This window comes from Zeus faber, assembly GCF_960531495.2.
Source record: "Zeus faber genome assembly, chromosome: 16".
Taxonomy (NCBI): Eukaryota; Metazoa; Chordata; class Actinopteri; order Zeiformes; family Zeidae; genus Zeus; species Zeus faber.
The window spans coordinates 3,659,174-3,666,067 of NC_137202.1; the positions used below are offsets into that span (position 1 = coordinate 3,659,174).

Sequence of the window (6,894 nt, forward strand, 5' to 3'; positions counted from 1 at the left end):
AGACAAAGAAGAAAGATTTTGCATCTACGCTTGCTTCCCTTTGTGCCCACGTGCACACCATACACACAGGTTGTTCCGTTTCATGTTGCAGCCCTTCGACCGATCTGAGCTTTCAAGTTCAGAATTTGATATTCTGTAACATTTTCAGCTGCGAGTGCCGCCGCTCGAATCCAATCCGGCGACCATTTGCTCCATCTCTGTTGTCTTTGCGTTTGTGTGCGTATGCGTGTCAGAGTGTGTGGAGCCCAGTGTGCATGAGCAAGTGCAGCAACTGAGGTTTCGCGTGACGTCTGAAAGTCACCGGCGTCCCCGCCGAACGTCGTGCGCAATTTGAGCCTCCGTGGGGTCGTCTGGGAGCCTTTTTTTCCCAGCGCTCTCGTCGCTCAGGTTGACAGGCCCAATGTCTCTACATTCCCCATTCCTAAAAACCGTAGCCTACGCGTGTTCTATTTCCTGTGTTTCCACGTTTTGTGTGTCCGCAGGGTTCTTGTGCACGCATTTGGAAGTGTGTGTTCATGCCGTGTACTGTATATACTTGGCTCTGGGCTTGACAGCAAGATGGGAAAAGGTTCAGGCATGGCGTCATGATTTTCCAAGGTTGCCATCGAAAGCTGCCCACCTACACACATGCGCGCGCACACACACACACACACACACACACACACACACAGTAAGCATACTGTATGAGGTGGTGGACAGGAGACGAAAGGGAGGAACTGATCTGAAGGTATAACAGTGTTTTCATCCAACATGCTGACATATTGACTCATCGTCAACCATCAACTGTCCCACAAACTGGGACCAGTTGGCTCTCAGCGCAAATTAGGAGCCGCTCCACGCTACCTTTGGCAGTCACGTAAGCAGCTGGTGCGTCTGGATGGGCTCCAGCGTTTGGGCCGTCATAGGTCTCCAGATGTCGCTCAGAGGCTTTAGGGTTTCGCCGCCTGCTCGCTCGCAGTGCGGAGGATGATTAACGTCCGCGCTACTTGTGGGTAACGAGGGCCGGGCCGCTCGTTAAAGCCGAAAACACACGGCACTTTTTAAGAGCAGACCAAGAGGCAACGGTTGGAGGGGCATGCACGCCAACAGTGAGACTCCGAGGGTGTTAGTGACACCGTTTGTGGGACGGAGGAGTGGTGCTTAACAGTCGTTATGAGAAACTGTCCACCTGAGAGCCGTCCACACCTTCACTCCTGCCTCCTGGAAAGATATGATCATTACCTACTGAAGGAGGTTTCATTTTAGTTTCGATTCCTTCTCTATCCCGATCAATTCATATCGATTGATGAGAATGAACTTAACTTGCAAATAGATGTAATACCTTTAAAATCAGTTTATGAAGTGGGTTGTCAGACACAGTAGAGAAACACTAAGTGGAATAAAACAAGGCAATAGAACAATGTAAAACAGGAACAATGAAAATCAATCAAAACAAATGAAAGATTAAGTGAATAAATAAGAGAAATAGTGAAAAATTCATTTTACTTATATACTAAAGTACGCTGGCTGATAGCAGGAACACATAGTATGTATTATGTACGAGGTAGTACGTGCTATGTAGTAGGTGCTATGTATTATGTACAAAGTAGTATGTGCTATGTATTATGTACTAAGTAGTATGTGCTATGCAGTATGTGCTATGTATTTTGTACTAGGTAATATGTACTAATTAGTATGTGCTATGTAGTATGTACTAGGTAGAAGGTAGTATGTAGTAGGTAGTATGTAGTAGGTAGTATGTGCTATGCATTATTTACTAGGTAGTATGTGCTATGTAGCATTTACTAGGCAGTATGTAATATGTAGTATGTATCTTTTAGTATGTGCTATGCATTATGCATGAGTTAGTATGTGCTATGTCATATGTACTAGATAGTATGTGCTACTGGGTATATTATGTACTACATAGTATGTAGTAGGTAATATGTGCTATATAGTATGTACTACATAGTATGTAGTAGGTAGTATATGCTATGCGTTATGTACTAGGTAGTATGTGCTATGTAGTATGTACTATGTATTATGCACTAGGTAGTATGTTCTATGTAGTATGTGCTATGAATTATGTAGTAGTTAGCATGTGCTATGTAGTATGTGCTATGTATTATGTACTAGGTAGTATGTACTATGTAGTAGGTATTATGCGCTATGTAGTATGTGCTTTGTATTATGTATTTGGTAGTATGTGCTATGTAGTATGTGCTTTGTATTTTATAGAATGTTGTATGTGCTATGTAGTATGTGCTTTGTATTATGTATTAGGTAGTATGTGCTATGTAGTATGTGCTTTGTATTATATTGAATGTAATATGTGCTATGTAGTATGTGCTTTGTATTTTATAGAATGTTGTATGTGCTATGTAGTATGTGCTTTGTATTATGTATTAGGTAGTATGTGCTATGTAGTATGTGCTTTGTATTATATTGAATGTAATATGTGCTATGTAGTATGTGCTTTGTATTATGTATTTGGTAGTATGTGCTATGTAGTATGTGCTTTGTATTATGTATTAGGTAGTATGTGCTATGTAGTATGTGCTTTGTATTATATCGAATGTAATATGTGCTATGTAGTATGTGCTTTGTATTATGTATTTAGTAGTATGTGCTATGTAGTATGTGCTTTGTATTATGTATTTGGTAGTATGTGCTATGTAGTATGTGCTTTGTATTATGTATTAGGTAGTATGTGCTATGTAGTATGTGCTTTGTATTATATCGAATGTAATATGTGCTATGTAGTATGTGCTTTGTATTATGTATTTAGTAGTATGTGCTATGTAGTATGTGCTTTGTATTATGTATTAGGTAGTATGTGTTAGGTAGTATGCCATTTGGGACACAGGTCTACAGTTTGGATGTCCTGGTAGAAGCTGCAGACAAGCTGACAGGGTGTTAATGTGTCCTAAAGTCGTTATGAGAAACTGTCCACCTGAGAGCCGTCCACAACTTCACTCCTGCCTCCTGGAAAGGAAGGTTTACACCAGATATGACAATTACATACTGAGGGAGGTTTAATTTTAGTTTAAAATCCTCCTCCATTCCAATCAAATAATATCAAATGATAAGAATGAACTTCAATTGGAATTAAATATCAAACCAATCAGAACAAATGAAAGATTAAGTGAATAAATAAGAGAAATATTCATTTTACTTATATACTAAAGTACGCTGGCTGATAGTACGAACACATAGTATGTATTAGGTAGTATGTTCTATGTATTATATACTAGGTAGTGTGTGCTATGTATTATGCGCTATGTATTGTGTACTCGTTAGTATGGGCTATGTAGTATGTGCTATATATTATGTACTAGGTAGTATGTTGTATGTACATATACCAGATGCTTTTATCCAAAGCAACTTGGATGGAACCAGCAACCTTTAGATTACTAGATGACCAGCTCTACCTCCTGAGCTACCAAACTTATATACTAAAGTACGCTGGCTGATAGTACGAACACATAGTATGTATTATGTACTAGGTAGTATGTGCTATGTATTATATACTAGGTAGTGTGTGCTATGTATTATGCGCTATGTAGTATGTACTAGGTAGTATGTGCTATGTAGTATGTACTAGGTAGTATGTGCTACTGTATGTATTATGTACTATGTAGTGTGTAGAAGGTAGAATGTGCTATGTAGTATGTGCTATGCATTATGTACTATGTGGTAGATAGCAAGTGCTTTGTAGTATGTGCTATGCATTATGTTCTATGGTATTATGTGCTATGTAGTATGTGCTATGTATTATGTAGTAGGTAGTATGTGCTATGTAGTATGTGCTATGCATTATGTACTATGGTAGTATGTGCTATGTTTTTATGTAGTAGGTAGTATATGCTATGTAGTATGTGCTGTGTTTTATGTAGTAGGTAGTATGTGCTATTAAGTATGTGCTATGTATTATGTATTATGTACTAGGTAGTATGTGCTTTGTATTATGTATTAGGGAGTATGTTCTTTGTAGTATGCCATTTGGGACGCAGGTCTAAAGTTTGGATGTCCAGGTAGACACCACCTGAGGATCTGGTGGTGCAGACAAGCTGACAGGATGTTAATATGAACTAAAGACCTAAAAATGCCTTAAAGGCGATCAATATCTTAAAGTCAATTCTGAACTTTACAGCAAGCCAATAGGGGGGGGGGCTGTTAGAACCAATAACATGATAGAATCACAAACAGACTCTTGGCAGGGCTGTGAGTGCTTTAAAGTGGTGAAAGGTAAATTGCATTTCAGTTGTTTTGTAGTTACCGTACTGAACGGCTAAAAGCTGGCTTATCTGATCCCTATGGGAGATTTCAAACAAACTAGAACGGGCTTTATGTTGGAACCAACTGAAAATTGCACTTTCTTCGTCTAAAAAAGTTTTTGTGCTTTGATTACTTTTCATGTTGGCCGTATTTCAGTATTGTTTGTTTGCTTTTATGTCCCGGCTGCTGACTTCCAGGACTCTTCGCAGACTCTCAATACAATCAATGTCTCAAACACAACTCTTCAAAAAATATCTTTAAATCACCAGTGTCCGTTAAAGAATTAAATGATCTTCACTCATCTCTCTATTTTCTGACCCATCAACGCACACCTGGCACGCGTTACACAGTGCCTGCCATGTTTCCCCACTAATGTCCCCACAGTGCGGAGTCTCTGTGGCAACAGCAAGCGATTCCAGATGACAGTTGATATTGACACAGAGTTGTTGGAGGAGATCTTTTCATTTTATTTTGGCTCAATCTGTTTTAAAGCTGACTGTTGGGTTTAGGGAGACCGACCTAGCGGCTCAGCAGAGCTCATATTTAATGCCCGCAATCATCACTTACACCGCTCATATGTTACTCTGTCACCATGTATAAACATCAATAACCCAGATAGTTATATGATAGCAGATTAAATGTTGCGGTAATTTGACTCCTGGTCAAGGATTCAAATCATATGTAATGTCAACGACGCTGCTTAAGCTGCTTTCACACATGCACTCCAGACAAAGTCCAGATAATGTCCGGACCTGATTATCTGGACATTGTCCGGAGTTACCCTTTCACACATGCAGCAAATATACAGAGATATCCCGTGTCAGAGGCGCTTACACTACCTGGAAATAATCTGTTTGGTTAACACGAGGGGCGGAGCCTGGGTAGAGCGTGCAGGAGGCAGGACAGGACGCTGCAGAGTTTTACAGCACATCCAAGATGGCGGACGAGGCTACCAACTTATCAGTAGTTAGGCTTTTTTCTGCGTTGATGCTCCATGTATTTGGACGTATCCGCAATATAAACAAGAGAGTGGAAAGGAATAATAAAGAAAGGAGTAGGCAGCAGCTACGCTCCGTGCACAAAGATCTGAACAAAGCTTAATAACTGCCACATGATAGAGACGTCATCAACACGTGACACGCCCACTCGCTCACTGTGAGTGCTCCGGACAGTCACCTGCTCTGTTCACACATACCACTCAATCGGACATTACGCAGACTTGGTACTAGGATGCTGGCTGGGTAAAGTCCGGGTGATGTCCGGTACAAATGATTCAGACATTTGCGTTCACACATACAGCTCCTCCGAGTAATGTCCAGATCATTTCAGGGTCGCAGTGCATGTGTGACAGCAGCTTTAGAAAGGGATTTAATCTTCTTGAATGTTGTTATGTTTGATTGTTTCTCTTGGCAGGGGGTCGAAAGAACAGTACGCTCAACTGCCTTGCATTGTTGTGCCTGAATAAAGCTGCATGCGCTCTGTCTGCACACACAGGCACGCACCCACACACACACACACACACTCACACACACACACACACACACACACACACACACACACACACACACACACACACACACACATACACAAACACACACACACACACATATAGACACATAGATATGCATGCACGTGCACACATAAACATTGCATATCTGTTGCCATCATTTCCCTTGTCCTGGCATGACCTCCGTCTCATCACCACACGGCTGCCTTTAAAAAAGGAAAAAGCTTTTCTCTCTTGTAAACACTCCCTCTCTCCTTGTCTGTTTCTCTCTCTCTTTCTCTCTGACGTGGCTTTTCCTCAGGGAATGAATGAATGAATGGATTTAGAAAAACAGAAAAAGATGGTGTTGAAAGAGAGAGAATGAGAGGAAATGTTGCAGAGACTGAGGCAGAGGCTTTTGATGTTTACTACACGCACACACACACACACACACACACACATGCACACACACACACTCTCACTCACACATGCACACACATGCACACACACACACACACGTGCGTCCACCTGGGAGCCGTCGTTCTGGAAGACAGGGGTGTCAGAGCTGAGCTTCGATGACAGATCTTTCACCATGTTTTGGTTCTGAGAGCGTCATACGACGTGCCGTTCTATCATCTCCATCATCGTACAACACATTCTTAGAGACTTTGATACTTCATATTAGATTTGTGCTCTTTTAATGTGTCTCTCATCGGGCTGGATGATATGTATCGTCGATGGTGTCACCGATGGTTAATATCAAGATATATTTAAATGTTGTCCTGAAGGCAGCATTACAGTAAAGTAATGCTGTTTTCTATCTGTTGTACTCAAAGCCTCTACCTGCTTGGTCATAATATCCACATTACTCACGATTTAATGGGTGTTAATACCTTATGAAAACCCTCTCAGTCATTTCCAAAATATCAAATCAAATCAAATCATTGATATTGAGGTATTCATCCAAAAATATTGTATTGTTTCATTTTGTCAGTGTCGCCCAGCCCTAATCTCTCATTTAAATTTGCTTTAGGCATTATAGTAATTCTTTTTGAGGGCTTGATGGGACATGTATGGGGCATGTGTCCGACAAGTTGGGGAGCAGCGTCAGTCATACCTGACAGCATCTCCATAGCACGATCTGTAAATCT

The 6,894-nt window shown here is 40.9% G+C and overlaps 1 protein-coding gene across 1 annotated transcript in view; it reads left to right on the plus strand.

Moving 5' to 3' along the window:
• The window catches only part of tet1 (tet methylcytosine dioxygenase 1), a 33,714-nt gene that overhangs the window by 11,286 nt on the left and 15,534 nt on the right, over nucleotides 1-6,894 (plus strand). The gene's annotated exons all lie outside the window — the stretch shown is intronic.